This window comes from Octopus sinensis, linkage group LG2 (assembly GCF_006345805.1).
Source record: "Octopus sinensis linkage group LG2, ASM634580v1, whole genome shotgun sequence".
Classification (NCBI taxonomy): Eukaryota; Metazoa; Mollusca; class Cephalopoda; order Octopoda; family Octopodidae; genus Octopus; species Octopus sinensis.
Window position 1 is genome coordinate 30,073,660 of NC_042998.1, and position 19,444 is coordinate 30,093,103.

The following is a 19,444-nucleotide window of genomic DNA, read 5'->3' on the forward strand; positions in this document are numbered from 1 at the left end:
TATGGATGGATTTACATTTTCAATTTCTGTGAAACTAAGAGGTTTTTTAAAATACTATTTTAAACCCTGTTATTTGACTGTGCAACATTAGAGAACTTTGGATGTCCGTTAGAACTTTGGATGTCCGTTTATTATCTAAATCTGATTTTTATAGAATTATCCCGAATGTTTAATGAGTGCAGCCTCACCCCCTTAGATGTTTTGAGAACTCAGATGTTTTTTTGGCTGATGAGTACGGGCCACGTGTATTTGCTGCAATATTTTCAGCCTTAATAAAGGTGTCTTCGTACGAAACAATTGTACTGAAATATTGATCCATTTTTGTTGCTTTTTTCTTGCTTATAATCACCCCGCATTATCTTATGGTTAATACCATATAGATTTCTGGTGCATCTAAGTTAAGTACCTCATTCATGTGAATTCAACAGAAGTCACTTGAATCTTGATTACTTTTACTATATATATATATATACATATATAATGTAAGTAGATGTGTGTCTGTGTGAGTATAGTGTCTTTGTGCTTATGTGTGTGTTAATGTGTGTGTGTATGTATGTGCGTGATCTGTTTGTTTTCTTTTGCTTATCCAACACCAAAGCTGTGTTCATTATGAAGCTTTGCACTGCCTCCTACTCTCGAAGTTGATATTGCTGCCATTTAGAAAGAAAGGAAACATTTTTAAACTCTTGTCTTCGTGATGGTATACTTCTGAAATATTATACTGTGAGTAATGTGTTATAGCTTCAGAAATGATAGAATGGCAGCGACATTTCAACAAGAATGAAATCTAATGTTTACCTATGTTTTGCAAAGTGTGGTATCTTGACTCGCGCGTGACCTGGATTAAATTGAGGGAGGGTTGCGCAACATGATCTAGCTTACTATCACTTCCTTTGCTATATGACTCCAATGGCAGGACGAAGTGAAGATGACTAGAGTTAAGTCGGGATGTAGTGATAAACACAGTGTCCTTCATGCGTCACTCGGCATTGTTCGCGCTCGACAACATTTGCTGTTCTTCCCTCCTGCCAGTGGAACCAATCTGGGGGTTTACTCTCCTCAGCACACTGGGTCTAGACTTCATATTCATAGGTAGACTAGCCCTAGCTCACTGCATCTTCGAAATCCGTCGGCTACCCTCACCATGGTTAAGCCGGCCTGTGGAAGACGTTGCAGGAGGTGTGGCTTCTCTTGCATAAGGACAGTTTTGATAAGCCACAAGTTAGAACTGGGTGTTTGTTGAAGACCAAAGCGAACGAACCACTAAGAAGAATAATACACGTGACTCGACCCATACACAAGTTATCCCACCCGTAAACAAGTTACACCTCCGAAGACTAACACAAGTTACTCTACCCGTTCATCCCATAATAAAAAAGACAAGTTTCAGTGAATGAGCAAGTAGTATTTTTCATGATACTTTAGTTAAGAGATTTAAATCAGGTAAAAATGCAATTAAACTGTTGAAATTAGAAGAGAGCGTTTCGGTTAGCGTGAAAAACATTTCATACCCATGTCATTTGCACGATGCTTCTTAATTTTAGAAGTTTCTGCATCAACCGGAGGATTAGTTACTTTAGATGTTTGGTGGGCGAATGTTGTTTGTAGCTTTTAAAATTGGAAATTCTTGTCAGATTTCAATCAATCGCTTCTCGGTGGACAAACTAAAATTCTATTCAACGATATCAAACTTCGAGTTAGCTTCCAAAAGGCATTTCATTGATGCTTTGAAACCAGTTGCATGATGCATACTAAATATATTGTCAACAGGGATTCTAGAAATATTCAAATAAGAGCATCAGAACAAATTTGATAAGAGTGATTGCTTTGAAATTTAGTTCGAACAATAAAGAGATCCACGAATTGGCCCTTATTCGAAACGTGTTCGATGTAATTATAATTTTTCAATAATTACTTTGGGGCAAATAGCAGTTCGGCCTGCTAATGAAAGCTGTAGGAAGTATAGGATTATTGCATAACAATGTAAGCGATATGAAATGGAGAGGGTTCCCCTATAAATATGAACAAGCAACTTTTATTTTGTTCTTTTATTCATGTACTTGTTTCAGTGATTTTGACTGTGGGCGCGGAAACTTATTGCTATGAATTTAATGCTGGTTTGTAATTTACTGATGCAGGAGTGAAGGTTAAACAATAAACACAAATATCAGAAGGTCAATCTTATAAGTATCTACAAACGGTAAAAGAAAACCACTCTACTTCATAACTGGGGCAAATATTCTACTGCTAAAGCGTGTACTCACACACGTAAATACATATGTGCACATATAGAAGGATCGAGTGATTGATATATGAATGGACAGATATCGAAATATACACAGACACACACACACACACACACACATATATATATATGCATACAGGCGGCGAGCTGGCAGAAACGTTAGCGTGCCGGGCGAAATGCTTAGCAGTATTTCGTGTGTCGTTACCTTCTGAGTTCAAATTCTGCCGAGGTCGACTTTGCCTTTCATCCTTTTGGGGTCGATAAATAAAGTACCAGTTTCGCACTGGGGTCGATGTAATCGACTTAACCCCTTTGTCTGTCCTTGTTTGTCCCCCTCTGTGTTTAGCTCCTTGTGGGCAATAAAGAAATATATATATATGCATACATACATACACACACGCGTGTGTGTGTGTTTGTATATACAGAGGATGTATGTATTGTCTTTTTTTTTTATAAATGTATAATATCGCACGTAACGTTTCTTAATGCTGTAAAAATCTACTACAGGCACAAGACCTGAAATTTTGCGGAGAAGTGTCGGCAGATAACAGTGTTCAACTGGGAATTATTTGCTCAACCCGAAAGGAAGGGGGTAAAAGCGACGTTGCCGGATTTTGAACTCCGCTTCCTAACGATTTTGCCAGCTCGCGGACTTTGATTGCAGCTATAATAAAGAATGAGTATACATCAAGATTGTGTTATTAATATGAATTTATCACGTTGTATGTATGCGTGTCTATGTATTTGTACACTATATAGTGATGCGCGCGTGCGCATCTTGTTCGCCATGAAATTAAAGAGTAACATTGATTTCGTTGGCTCGCTTTGTGTTTGTCTCATTCAAACAAATATTTGGAATCACTCTCATTGGACTTAGAACACATACGCAGACAACATAGACACACACTCTACACACACACACGCAGGCACACACACACACTTGTGTATGCATGTCTATACAAGTCGAAACAGTGTCTGGCGTTTCCCTTAAGTTCATATTGGATCATCAGTTAAGTTATGATTCGACAAACCTGAAAGAATCATTAATGCTTTCTATGTTATACGATAGCGAAATCTTTTTTCCCGACGCATATAACTTGAAGTGGGTGTGTGCATATGTGTGTACGTATGTTTCCATGTATGTAGGCATCTATGCATGTATGTGTGTGTGGAACAAATATAGTATTATTGGACGCTCAGGAAAGAAGGAGGGTTTAATGTTTCGAGCGGAGCTCTTCGTCGGAAACATAGAAGGAAAGATCCAGAGAAGGGAAAACAGAGGGAAAAAAATCGCCAACGTTACACACGCGGTCACATTTTGAAATATATATATATATATATATTTCAAAATGTGACCGCGTGTGTAACGTTGGCGATTTTGAAAACCTGTCCCCTCTCGTCTACGACTTCCGCCTCTCAGTAAGTTTACCTCTTGAAGACCACTCGCGTTTTTTTCCCTCTGTCCTCCCACCTCGGGATCTTTCTTTCTCTTATGTTTCCGACGAAGAGCTCCGCTCGAAACGTCATACCCTTTTTTCCCCTTTTTTTCCTGAGCGCCTAATAATACTTCAATTGTTCCACTTTTTGCGTTGTTGTCTTTTTTGTTTTTCTTGTTTGGATTAACTTTATATATATATATATATATATATATATATATATATATATATATATATATGCATATATATATATATATATGTGTGTGTGTGTGGTGTACGTGTGTGTAATGTGATACGACTATATCAGACACTGTGTGTAATATTAAAACTCTTGTTAATAATCTTTAAATACATGGTACATGAATACGTTCTCTAAATGTACCCAATATTTAAAATTTTCTGGCATAAATGAGTAAAAATAAGAAAAATCTAATTATATAAAGATCTAAAGATGAATGATAACTAATCCTCGAAGGGCAGTCTCACTTTGGAACAACAAGCACAGAAACTTAAAACTCATCTTTCCTCGAAAAAATTACGCTTAAAAATAACGCGAAAAAAATTTCGAAATTCATTTTCTCGTTCATAAAGATTTTATATGTGTTGTGCAATCTGTGGTGCAATAATTCGCCTTGCAATATGGCATTCTATTTGCAATCAACGTTTGTAGCTTTGTAATTGATTTTATCTTCATAACGTCTATTAAACTTCCCTTCTACTATTCTGTTAAAAGGTAGCGTATTTGTTTCTTTGCAAATGTGGAGAGTAAAAATGCAATCGCTTAGCATTCTATAGACACATGAATATTTAACAGAATGTGATAACGAGGCCCTTTCAAATACAATTAGTTTTAGCCAAATAAGTGGACTGGGACAACGGTAAGTAAAATGTCTTTATGAAGGATGAAACGCGCTGCCCAGAATCAAACTCATGATGTTACTCCTGTGAGCTAAACTTAAGTACCAGTTGCGTACTGGTGTCAATCTACTCGATTGGTCTCCTACCCCAAAATTTCGGGCCTTGTTCCCAGAATAGAAAAGAATATGGTAAGGCGGCGAGCTGGCAGAAACGTTAGCACGCCGGGCAAAATACTCAGCGGAATTTCATCTGTCTCTACGTTCTGAGTTCAAATTTCGCCGAAGTCAACTTTGCCTTTCAGGCTTTTGGGGTTGATAAATTAAATACCAGTTGCGTACCGGGGTCGATGTAATCGACTAGCCGCCTCCCCAAAAATTTCGGGCCTTGTGCCTAGAGTACATATATGCCCTCATAAGAGCTATAAATCCCAGTCAACCCTCATATAGCTAATATGAAAAATAAATAAAATTATACTTCAGTTAAAAAAGAGAAAAACATGCGCCGATATTTCCCGCTCGCATGTCTGCGTTAAGCATCTGTGTATGTATACTTTTGAGTTTGCCACCAAGACAAACAGTACTCAATACGGAAGTAGATTGTAAATGCTTATCGTAAAGCTGAATTTTATCACAGCTCAGCAACCATTTGTGCATAGAATAGGGTTATGTTTGTGAATCTATATATAGTGACTTTTGCCTCTTATCAAAGTCAGCTTATACATTATTCTGTCAATTTCTTAACTCACAACAGAGGCATTTCGAAATTAACGACAGATTGTATAAATATTAGATAATATAAATATTATACAAACAGTATATTACAAATTTCCATGTCCTTGAAATATCATATTGAAAACTTACTAGAAGCTCAAATATATATTTCTTATCAGTATTCCATCGCATCGATATTTGACCGAAATGCACTTCAAAACCTTTGCTTATTTAACAACTGTTATGGCGTTAGGATTAAAAAGAATAAAAAACAAATTCTGCATAGATTATTCAACTATTAAACGTCTACATATATATTTTTTTCCTATTTCCGCAGGACTTAAACTATTGAGTAAACTCACAGGAATACTATTCTTCACTTTGTATCTATCTTGCATTGACTTTTATTGCATATAAAGTTACAAAGCATAGCATATTGTAAACAAATCTACTTTGAGTAAACAGGGTCATTAGAAAACCATTAACTTATTTCCTGTCGAACTTTTCCTCACAGGTATTTCTCTCCGCAAAATATAACACAAACATTCTTTCTGATCGTCTGACAAGAAACTCACTCTACTAGACTCATTACTCAAAGAGTTATTTGCTACTTAATTACAAAATATATACAACTGTTTTGCAAATTTTCACAAATAAAATACCTGATTCTTTCACATTTGTAAGAAACATATGCACATTAGGGGATATTTTATTAAAACACCATTGTTACATCCATCTTGAAAAGACTAATATTTTAACATATAAAAAAAACAGACAATTTACAGCGTAATAGAAGATTGTTATCTAGATTTCCCATTTAAACGAACGAAATCGAAAAAATAAAACATAACCAAATTATTAGACGTAGCCTATGTAAGATTCTTTACACTTTAGCAGCGATCTTTGGCAAGCGATCAAATTTATAGAGCATAGACGAAGAATGTCTGAAATGACAGTTCTATGTACGGAACTTATATGAGATATTAATGTGCACTCAATAACTTCTATATCATCACACTAGGGAATAGATGCTAATGGTTGTTTTGTCTTCTCATCATAGATTTTTCAATCTCTTAACGGGAACTTCTTCACGGGTTTCATGTTTTTTTATGCCGCATACTGATAAATGGTAAGCAGAAGGAGTCAAAACCTAAAACGTCGATCGCATTGGATTTATGACAGAATGCACAAATAGTTTTTACGCTTGAATGGCTTTGCGAAATGCACTGAACTTGTTTAAGATATTGCAGAATATAAATTATATATAAATACTATCAATATTAGAATTTACATGCTTACGAAAAGAAAAAAAAATGGCTAATAGAAGTATACAATTTCGCAACATTTACTCAAATATATTCTGACATTATCTAAATCTGCATGTGTTTGTGTACACACACAAGTATCTGTCCGTCCTCTCTTCCGCTCACTCTCTCTTCACTCACACACATTTATGTATATCATGTATCAATTACACACAAACACACACAAGCACATATATATGTGTATGTGTGTGTGGTGGGGGATGTTTATACATTAGTAGAAAATAGGGGGAATGAGTACGTAGTACCGCAATGGACAGATAGATACATCCTTTATTTTTTGATTAATCCTTAGAAAAATGCTTGAAAAGATTGCATGATTTATCCACATGAAACCATAGATCATATTGCCAGTCTATTACACACACACATACACACGCACAAACACCCACACACATTATATATATATATATATATATATATATATATAGCGAAATCTAAAATCTATATGAAGATATATATTTTTCAAACATCTGAAGATTATAGAATTATTCGTTTATTGTCATTAGCAAATTTATGAGAAAATAATGTGAGAAATATAGTAGAACATTCATCACCTATACTTTTCTATCGAATTTACTGCTCGAGTAAAAATCAGTCAATGACTGACATTCCTCTCACTCGGTGTTTGCTCGAAGATTATATAAGGATCAAATATATGAATAATTACACGAAACGTGAACAATCAGGCGTACAATTACGTGGGGAATCTGTATAATATAATACAACTTCATATCGAATGACTTATTAAAAACATTTGCTGTGTCAACAACTGTCCATTATCAATAAACCTACACAATATCGGTTTGCTTAATGGCGAATAGAGTGAATGCGATCAATCGAGATATCAATTCCTGTTAACACAAAATATAGAATAAAAAATAAAAAACAGCACATTGAATATATTAGTGGGTAAGCCCTTTGGAAGGAACTTATTTACATAGAGAAATTTGCAATAGTTGCATTAAAAAAACAAAAACTGTAATTCATGCACAAGCCAAACCAAAAGAGAAAAAGTATGTTAGGTATAAACAACATTTGTGTTAAATATGAGAATTGTTGAGGATAAAAGAATAAAAACAAACTTACAATTACAGGGAGACGAGGATTTAAATGAAACATTTGTATATACTATTAATAACTGAGCAATTTATTACCATGTGCTTAGACTCTTGTTTCCTTTCATTTCTTAAACAAAAGGTGTAACAATATACATGCAAATATAAATGAGAATATAAGACAGGATTTATAAACATTTGTTGATCTATTATAATTTGCTGAAAAAGAAAAAGCTGAACAAAATATAAATGCTTAATTATGTATAAAATGTGAAACTAATTTGTCGTGTATTCACCCTCAGTTAAATAAATGCGTTCTGGTTTTCCTCAATGAAAAGAAGTCATCTCATGTAAGCCACATGTGCATACACGTAATAGTTATATTCCAGCTATATTGAAATTTGCATTTCTATACAAACACGGAGGAAATGGTACGGGTTGATGGCGATGTCAAATTACGTGTGACTACATCATGAGTAAAAGAGGGGTGATAAAAATAAGATTCAGCATTCTGAGACAAACAATTTTATCGTTTTCTTTTTTTTTTTTCGCATGAAGGAACATATTTTGCGTGCATTTAAAATAAATTTATGTAAAACTATTTTTGCGAGGTGTCGCAATCAATCAAAATATATATTACATAACATGTCTCAATCTAAATGATGAGGTATCAGAATCCCTTCATTTATGAGAAAAATCACGGAATAACACAATAAATCATATAAAAATTGATGCATATTGAATGTGTAAATTTTCGAGTCTAAGAATCGCAATAGGAATATTTTTTCTAATAATTAACTGCGTTTTTTCTGATTCTATCTACAGTAATCACATTCAGAATTCCACATAACCCATGAAACTTCTTACAACAAATATAACCCAATTTGCAATTATATATATATATTCATATACATACATACATACATATATAATTAATAAATAATATTTCGTTTTGGGATTTGGTTTGCAAGATTCTTTATATGAGTTCGTGTGTTGAAGCATATTCTATTGTGTCTGGGGAGATTCATTTTCTTTTTGTGCCTTATAATGTAACACATTCACCGGTAAAATTTCCACTTATTTCTTATTTTTATTTTCCTAAAAAATTCGTTGTGTCTTGCAAGCTTTTCAATAGTCTTAAGAAATAAGTGAAAATTTTACCGGTGAGTGTGTGACATTATAATAATTAATAGTTCGGACTAATAGGTGTAAGTCGAGAAGTGTGTTTAATTGTTGAGTGGAGCATTGGCACAGTTCGGGCTACCTGTTGTCCGTAGTCGTGCTATATTTCTATGGGTGGAAACGAATGCTGTATAGAATACAGTTTAATACCAAATCTATCTTCTCGTTACTTAAAATAATCTTGAAATAAATCTGAATAATGACATACAGATGTCCTTTTCTTCACCAAAATTCTTATGGTATCCGTAATATGAAATGTAAGTAACATAGGAAATGGTATCAATTTGGGTGGATTTTGACAGAGAAATCTAGTAAATGCTACGCAAATATCGTATATTCTTTTAAAATGCGCCCTTTTAAAGCCTAACCAGGCTCATGGACCCTGTTTCAATGGCGTATGTGTTCTCCAGCTGGACGAGACGCCAGTCCATCGCAGCGTTCCTCACTTTTGCCAGCTGAGTGGTGGACTGGAGCAACGGGAAATGAAGTGTTTTGCTCAAGAACACAACGCGTCGCCCGGTCCAGGAATCGAAACCACAATCTTACGATCATGATGCTGACACCCCAACCACTAAGCCACGCGCCTCCACATATAAGTATAATGTTGGAAAATTTAAAACGATGCGTTCTGCCTGACATATGTACATTGTTTTGAAAAGACGATTTCTAAAGGAACGAAACCTATACGTCCTACTTTGTTCTTATAATCAAAACTCAAGTTCCACCAAGTTTATCATTTAAATTTGAAAGCTACATTCTGTGTTTTTTCTTTACAATCATTCCTGATAGTATTTTAGAAACGCGAATAAATATGCGCTTCAGTTTTCCGTGTCCATCTCAGATTAAAACAAATTCCTTTCAATTATCCTTTTGCAAATAGCATTGAATGCATTATACCTTAACTGTTTCATTACAGATTGTAATAGGCCAGTTTACTTTATAATTAAGGGGATTAAACTAACCCTAAATAATATGTTTTTAGTTTTCCATACATAAAATCATTTGTCAAGTGATCAAGCAGTGATGCGTTGACTAATTTTTCTATAAGTTCTAATAAATCGAAACATGGCCACAAAGTCATGAAACCGCTTCTCTGCATGTATAACAAATTTAAGAAATCAATTCTTTGCTTCCTGATAATATCTCCCCTCCACTTAAAGAAACGATAAACAATTGCACTAAGTGTCTTCTTGCTCCAAATTAGAGAGAAATATTAATTAGTTTTTGGTGTGTGTGTGCAACACTCTGTACATTTCCCCTTAAACATATCTTTCAAAGTTAACGTCATTGGTTCATTTGAATTTTCTCTTCAAAATTTGGTTTCCATTGTGGAAGATATATTAATCGATAATTATTCATAACTATATATATATAAATATATTTCTATATATAACATTTTTCTCGAACTATCAAGCCGCCAAGAATATGCTGTACTCTATTGATGAAGTATACTAGGCTGAAACATGCTCAAAGTTAATATACCTTGGTTATAAGCAAATGTACAAATTTGCCAGGAAAAAATTAAAATTAAATTTGAAAGATTAATTCATAATTATCTCTATTATTCTTTGATGTGTGCATTGAATTAATTTAGTAACTGCTTTCCTCGTGCAAATAAGTAAAAGGCATTTAATTAAACAGCATTTACTGTGCTCAGTTCAAAGCATCAACTTCAAAGGCTTTACACACACACACACACACATATATATATATATATATACCATATATGACTATGTTTTTGTATGTACTTGCATGAATGTTAGTTTCTGTATGCATGTAATGTCTTAGAAATAATTAAGTTTAATTATTTAGAGAATTATATATTAAAATATGGATTACTTAACACGGAGTGAATGATATCTGAGAAGCAAAATTCTGTTCGACTACTCTAAAATCTCTGTTCCGGTTAAATGCCCAACCGTTCAAATTAAAGGGTGAAATGAATACGGCAAAATGGGCAATCAGTTTTTGTTTGTATTTGATTATGCCATCTCTATGATACTGCATTTCGACTATAGTACTAAAAGGAAAAATCAAAGCATGAACATCACAATACTGAATTTCTCTAAAGTTTAAAATACGAGAAAGAAAGAAATATGATCTTGGAACCATCACTTAAGACTTAGGTGAAAAGTATGTGTGTGTGTTTGTGTATGTGATGTATGTATGTAGAGCTTGCAGAGGGGAAACGCTATCAATGTAAACCTAAAACAAATTTTAAGGATGGCATAAGGACTACTATGAAGTCACTTGGAATGGATCCAGAGGATATAGAAACCATTGCTTCGGATCGGGTTGGATGGCGAACAAAGGTGTGGAGTAGAATGAAAGCATTTGAAAAGGCTAGGATAATGCAAATAAGACTCAAAAGAGATCTAATGAAGAATGTAACGATCAAGAAGGTGTTCATTAATGTAACGATCAAGAAGGTGTTCATTACTCTTTTTATTCTAACTCATGCGTATTGTCCGGAAATCTTTCGTTACACATCTGTGAATTCCTCAGCGACACTGAGTACTTTTGCTCTGCTTATTCCGTTCTATAATCAGAGTGTGTTCTTGCCCGGCTTATTCCATTCTGAAATGAAATATGTGGAACAAGAGCATACACGAAGAAGGAACTTGTCACAGATGTATCACGAAAGAGTTCCGGACAATGGACGTGAGTTAGAATAAGAAAAGCAATAAACAAGTGAGAAACGACTATACGGTGCGTGTGTTTGTTTGGCAAAAAAGTGACCGTCCCAAAATATAACAATATGTTTCAACACACGACTTCACAACAGGTATCTTGCAACACAAATTCATATGTACATATATAAACTGAAATTTAAAACGTTTAACCATTTCATTTTTGGATTTTTTTTTTGTGCGTGTGATACGCTATAACAAATGTTTTGTACATACCCATTTCGCTTGTACAAAATACTGTGTTCGAATTTCTTTGAGGATGGCACAAATAGTTATAGAAAATCCTTTGAAAATAAAACAAAAATAAATGTCAGTTTAAAACAGGATATAACAGAATTATATTTGTTTACATTTCAGTGTATACAAATACAAAAAGGCGTGAATCATTAATTTTGGTGAGCACAAATGTAACATGGCATTTATTTTATTTGAATCATACATATGGCTTGTTGATATATTTAAATCCACCGATATTTTGTCATCGACGCAGACTGAAGAAGCAACGCTGACAATGTTAAACTGAATCCCACTTTTAAATATTCGGGTTATTTTGAAACAAATTACATAGGATTGCTTGATAGGACTGAGGTCATCCCAGATTAATGGTCCCAAAGACGTCATCATGCGTAGATCCGACTAAGTCCGACAGTTCTCTCCATCGCTGGCGGTCGCGTGCCAGCTTCTCTGCATGCTCAAAGCTGACATCAAGACTATGGAGAATGTTTCTTCATCACGTCCAGCTTTCGGATGCGAAGCCTACTACGAGACCTCTTCCAGCCAGCAGAAGCTGCGTCGAATAAGGGTAAAACCCTGATAGAATGATATACTAGGAGATGGATGGCATGTCCCTACCAGTGCATGCGAGGTATATCTATGAGCACCGAAGTGTGATCAATTAAATCATCGTCTCCCGTCGCTGGAGGTCACTTGTCACTACCTGACGCGTCTACAATGATTGCTGGCTACCACCCACTCGCTGTAGCTGCGAGTGGACGCACTCTCCATATCAAGTACCATCTCTATCTCATCTTGTCTCCATGATCCCAGCATCGGCGCGACATTCGCGTGCTCTATCACTAATCGCTTCAGCGCTCTGGCTGAGAATGAGCCTCAAAACTGAGAGATATTCAAATCTAGCGTCAAACATTCTACATGTGATATCCTGGTAAACTAAAGTCCGCTTCCCAAGCGGCCCTGGATTTCACTTCGAACATGACGGACAATCAACTGCTGCTGTAAGGTAAGCATGTGTGGCGACATGGGATGAGTATGGCCGGCTCAACCAGATACAAATGTGTAGATTTGTTATTACATAGTTCCTGATTTTCAAATGCTCTGTGTATTAGAGGCGAAGGAGACTTTGTATAATGTGAACATTTATCCCACTTAACTCATCCAGGCGTTCTGATGCATGTACTCAACTGGCAGATTAACAGACGATGGAAACAAATGGACGTATTGAAACGCTTGTAATAGACTCGAATTGGCAAACAAGAAAAAGGAATAAAATACCATACACATACATGCATCAAAGCAAATATTTATTTCAGAATGCCACTTATTTAGAACATATTTATTGCACTGTTTACCATAGAATATGACACTTTTTCTCAGTATTTAACCTAGAACGCATGAAAGTCGTACTTCTCTTCTAATCATATATGTTTCAATATAGTACTAATATAATAGATCTGTCATTATTTCACTGAAACCCTTCTAATGAAGTTATTTCTCATTGCCCAGCATATTTTAAAACAACAGCATTCAGATTTATGTACAAGAGCATTCGATTGCCACAACCATGATAGTTGTGATACGAATAAGAAACTTACTCTTCAGTTATCAGTTATACACAGAGTTAAGTTAAATAAAATTCCCATATATACAACAGTTTCATTTCGATATCCTTCGATATACACCACGTGTTAAGCACAGCATATCACCAGTAGATACTATCTCCGATTTGATACTACACTAGACTTGCTTTTGCGATTTATTTAAATTCAATATCATGCATAATTGACTATTTTAACGAAATACTATTTCCGCACTGCCTGAGCGTGTGAAATACTCAGTCACATATGTTACTGAATGAAATTCTGTTAACTTGAATCCAGTTGTTCGAAAAACAACTGAATCGTTATCGTTCAATGGAGGAGATCAACTATATATTTGTGAGTAGGATGCGTGGCGAGTGCGCTCGTGTGCGTGTGATTCATTGAATTTGCAAGAAGACCAAATTCTGAAGAAGACAATACAAGTTATTCGGATAAGAATATATGAAATAATTATGCTAAAGAGATTTATTGGGGTTTTTTTTTATTATCGAAGAAACACATTTTATGTATATAAATACTTAGAAGCAATAGAATTTATTTCAAAAGTTACTCAGGCGATTCCGAATAGGAAAATTAAATTTAAATATAGAAATGGAGATAAGGGACCATATAATAAATAAAAGAATTCTTAAATGTAAACATAGGAGGGATAAAATGGTGTTACGTATAACAATAAATGGTCGTAAAAGCAACGTCGATTGATACAGAAAGGGAAGCGAGCAGACAGACGCCCGGTTTGCCATTCCGAGCGTCTATGATTGTTAAGTACGCCGAGTCTCGGTGATGAATATGCAGAAAGTGAGAAACCAATTAAATAATGTATAGAATATTATATCTGATAAATGATATATATATATATATATACATACATAGATATATATGCATGCATATACATATGCACACATACGTACATATATATATATGTATGCACACATACGTACATATATATATATGTATGCACACATACATATATATATATGTGTATGCATACATACATATGTGTATGCATACATTCATATATATATATATGTGTATGCATACATACATATATATATATATGTGTATGCATACATACATATATATATAATATATATATATATATATATATATATATATATATGTGTGTATGCATACATTCATATATATATGTATGCACACATATATATATATACATACATATATATATGTATGCACACATATATATACATACATACATATATATACATACATACATATATATACATACATACATATACATACATATATATATACATACATATATATATACATACATAGACCTACATACATATATATACATACATAGACCTACATACATAGACCTACATACATATATATACATACATAGACCTACATACATATATATATATAATATATATATATATATACATACATACATATATATACATACATACATATACATACATACATAGATATACATACATATATATATACATACATATATATATACATACATATATATATACATACATAGACCTACATACATATATATACATACATAGACCTACATACATATATATACATACATAGACCTACATACATATATACATACATAGACTACATACATATATATACATACATAGACCTACATACATATATATACATACATAGACCTACATACATATATATATATATATAATATATATATATATATACATACATAGATGCACGTCTCGTTTTTCTGTTGTTTTCTTTTCGGTGTTCAAAAAAAGTTCGTTTTCTACGTTTTTGATTTTGTCTTCGTCTCTCATTGTGTTCAACGATTTTTTTTATGTCCTGTACCCATATATGCATGTATATATACATATATTTATATGTAGGTGTGTACATATATGTTTGTATATATGCATGTATTTATATATTATTTATATTATTATATGATCGAACACCACGCATCCTTTCCCAAGTAAATTTTATCTTAATAAGTACGATGCGCACTCTTCTATCTTTTCTCTGTCTATCTCTCTCCCTCATCCTCCTTGACTCTTTCTTCGTTGACACGTGACGAAAAGGAATCTATCTTTCTGCCCATTTACTTCCTAAAGACAACACGTGCGTATACCTGTCTCCTCTCATAAGCTTGTCCTGCTAGCGTTCATAAATAATCTTTCTATCGTCTTGGCTTAACAACCCTCACCGTTTGTTTTTACTGTCATATTCTCACTGTCCTGTTCTTGTTTCCACTTTCACCCCCCGCAATAAATCACAAATTGTATTTAATCTGCTTTGCAAGAAGAATTGCTTCAACGAAGTCGTGTCTTGTCCTTGCCTTCGTAAAGGCGCGGAGTAGATGAAACATGGACAACTGATGAAGGGGAATATTCTTTCTGCTGCTTGTCTCATTTCTCTTGTTTTTTTTCGTTGTTCGAAAAAAAGTTCGTTTCTAAGTTTTTGTTTCTCATTGTGTTCAATGTTTTTTGATGTTCTGTACCCAATTATGCATGTATGTATACATATATATGTGGGTATGTACATATATGTATATATCCATATATTTATATATTATTTATATTATATTATATATATATACATACATGTACATACATATACATATGCATACACATACATACATATACATACATATATTGGTTGCATATGTATGATGTGTGTATTTTAAAGTGAATACATACGTACACACATATGTGTATATATATATATATATATTTATGTACGAAAATATGTATGTATTTAGTGTTTGTGTGTGCGTATTCATATACAAGTAGAGAGCAAGCGATGCATTATAATCTCTCTCTATATATAAACGGCAGTTTGTCTGTGCGTGTTTCTGTGTGTCTGTTTGCTTGTACCCTCACCCTGACCACGGCTTTCAACCGATTCTGATGAAACTTGACACACACATAGCCCAATGTCATAATTCAAAACTAACGCAGGGAAAATTTTGAAAAGTTCCCCCAGTTCTGAAAAAAATCGATAAATTCGACATGGGGTCGAGAATGAGAAACACAAACCACAGACTGTCTAGGGGACGCAACTCGACCTTTTTAACTAAAAAAAATTTACCATCATTTTTTTTTCCATTTTTTGGCTATAACTCTCTAAATATGCTTTATAGTTATTTCCCTTACAAACCCGAGCAACGCCGGGCGATACTGCTAGTTTTACATAAAGATTAGTTCAAAGTAGAATTGTTCCTTCACTTAATTATTCCTTTAGCCGATACCAAACATCAGTTCTTTATAGATATTATCTTAACCAGTAAACATAATTTTTCGTCTAATATATTTTGAATCATTAGTCTTTTTTTCTAAAATATCTTCCCTATTGTTGTTAACAAGCTAAATACACTTTACCATAGTATTAGTAATTAAACCATTTTACCCCTTTTCTATGATGTTCTACCAATGATAATTTTATTTTATTTTTAAAACTAGCCTTTGTTTGTTTATTTATAAAATTATTCTAAGTCTTGTATCTCTATTCATTTCATACTCAGCTTATATAAAGTTATGCTGATATATTCACTACTTAAAATAAAAAAAACCTGCTTAGACTAACATTTTAACTATATAATTAGCATGTTCTTTTACCTCAGTACTCCTTTATTAATATCAGTAAATATCATTTAATCAATATTCAAAGATATCTGATAAGTTAGTATTCAAGTGTATAAATATCAAACATTTTCTCTATTTTCTTTTCCTCCCTCTATTGTGTAAAATTTGATATATACTAAAAAGTATTCATAAGTATGCTTCTTAATAATCTTTTGAATAACCCAAAACTTTATCTGTATATAATATAGCAGCATTGTTTTATAGTACTTAACTGTAGTACTACATGATAAGATTTCCCCTGTCTCGTTATCATTGCTCTGCTAGTGGGCAATCCCTTAATTATCAGCTAACATCTTGTTTGAAATATTCCCTTACTAAACCTCATGACATTGCTTCAAATAAATCTTGATTTCATGACTATACCATCTAGAATGTCTGTCTACTCCACCTACTCTACCCCAAACAGATACTACCCTCTGTCTTCTCTCAGCCTAAAATATACAAAGGATTGGATAAACTAGTCTATAAATTAAAACTTACCCACCCCCCGGTGATAAAACTAAACATCAGTGACAAGCAGTGTCATCTTGAAAAAAAAATTCAATTACAACTGTGATGGTCTTTGTCTATCTCCTTATCCTCATGGAGATTTTGGGTAAAATTATACTAATGTGTCCTAATTTAATTAAATTCTATACCCTTGTGCAGCTGAAGATTGCTCTATATTTTAAATTGATATAATGAAATGATTGCATTGTTCAATTAAATGGAGTCGCATGAATCGATCGTACTGCCTCTCAACTGTAAACACACGGTTCTTGCGCTCTTTGAATTTCTCCCCGTCTAGGCCATAAGGCCCTCTTTGTTTGTTTTCTTGTTTGTTTTTATTTCTTGTATTGTATGTTTTTGTAATTGTATTTTTATTTTGTATTTTATATTGTATTTCATTTTGTAATTTTATTTGTATCGTTTTTACGTCCTGTTTGTGTCACATTCTTTTTTTTTTCCTTGTTTTTACCCCTCTGCGAAGTAATTTTATTTAATTTCTTCGCAGGAAGGGCTAGTTCTACGAGGCGTGATCTGTCCGCACCTTCGAAACACGCTGGAGTTGAACTGGGGACAGCTGATGAAGGGGACTTGTCCTTGTATAGTTTGTCTTGTATACAGTTCTTTCGTTGTTAAAAAAAGGTCCGTTCCATGCTTGATTTTTCGTTTACGTTTCTCGTTGAGTTCTACGCCTAATTGTGGTGTCCTGTACTCACGTATATATATTTATATATGTATGTACATATACATGTATATGTAGGTACGTACATATATGTATGTATGCATATATTTTATTTTTTACACTATTGTATGACTGAGCGCCCTCGCATCGATTCGATTCGTTTCGTTTCGTTTCTCCTTCTCCAAGTACAGTTTATACATATATATATAGGTATATGCAGATGTGTGTATGCGCGTGTTTATATCGAAGTAATATGAATATATGTATATAATGAGGGTGAACCAAAATTGAAGTCAAATAACTTAAAATTAAATAGAAAAAACATATTTTTTTAATCCTGGCTTCTATAAGGCCAGTCACGTTTCTATCACTTTAAAATTTGTGTGAGAACATTAGCATAAATAATGGCTCTAGTTTATTCAAATTTCATACGATAGGGTTTGGAGGGAGTGGTATTCGGGGCAATTCTTTTCTTGGTTTGTGTTTTAATTCCATGATCAGTAAGGTATGAAAAGATTATACGCTACATAACATACGTGAAGAATCTGGGACAGCAGAGAGTGATAGTATTACGATTCATTCTGCCTTCTATGTAGTGAAGAGATTAGATTTCTGTTTGACATGACATAAATTTTGTATATATATATACATACATACACTCAGATATACAAACGCAAACGTGTATATGTATATCATTATAACTTAGGGTATCTAAAAGATACCACCACGCTGGAAATAACAGCCAAAACTTGACTCTAAAACCACATAAATGTTCATACAGTACCAGGAGAGAAGGTATTTGACCATATCGCACGAGGAGTTTTAGGCGGGCAATTTAAACTGGTCGTGTACATACGTGCATATATATGTATGTATATATTCGTATATGTAAGTATTCGTATGTTGTGTGTGTGTGTTCTACTGTATTTACTAAGCAAGTGAGCGCTATTTAATATTGCTTCCCTACTAATACAAGCTATAGCAGGCTTCAAGTTTTTCCCAATAATGGTTTCAAATTTTGGCACAAAGCCAGTAAGTTCGGTGAGGGGGTAAGTCGATGACATCGACCCCAGTTGCTCAACTGGTACTTATTTTATCGACGCCAAATGTATAAAAGGCTAAGTTGATCTCGGCGGAGCATATAACTAGGAAAATACCGTCAAGTATTTTGTGCAGTGCTGTAACCATACTGCCATATCGCCGCTTAGTCTTTCTCCACATTTAAGAGAAGGAACGCTTGTGCATAATATTGGCTGGCACGCTTGAACAAATATAGGATGGCTTACAATTTACTCTAGAATACTGAATAGGCTACATTTTTTT

General features: G+C 33.8%; 1 long non-coding RNA gene across 2 annotated transcripts in view; it reads right to left on the minus strand.

Annotated features, from left to right (window-relative positions):
* Positions 1 to 19,444, minus strand: part of LOC118767459 — a 484,636-nt gene that overhangs the window by 295,750 nt on the left and 169,442 nt on the right. For both annotated transcript variants that reach the window (XR_005003389.1, XR_005003390.1), the window contains exon 3: positions 11,718 to 11,785. This is a non-coding gene — a long non-coding RNA (uncharacterized LOC118767459). The remainder of the gene's footprint in view (positions 1 to 11,717; positions 11,786 to 19,444) is intronic.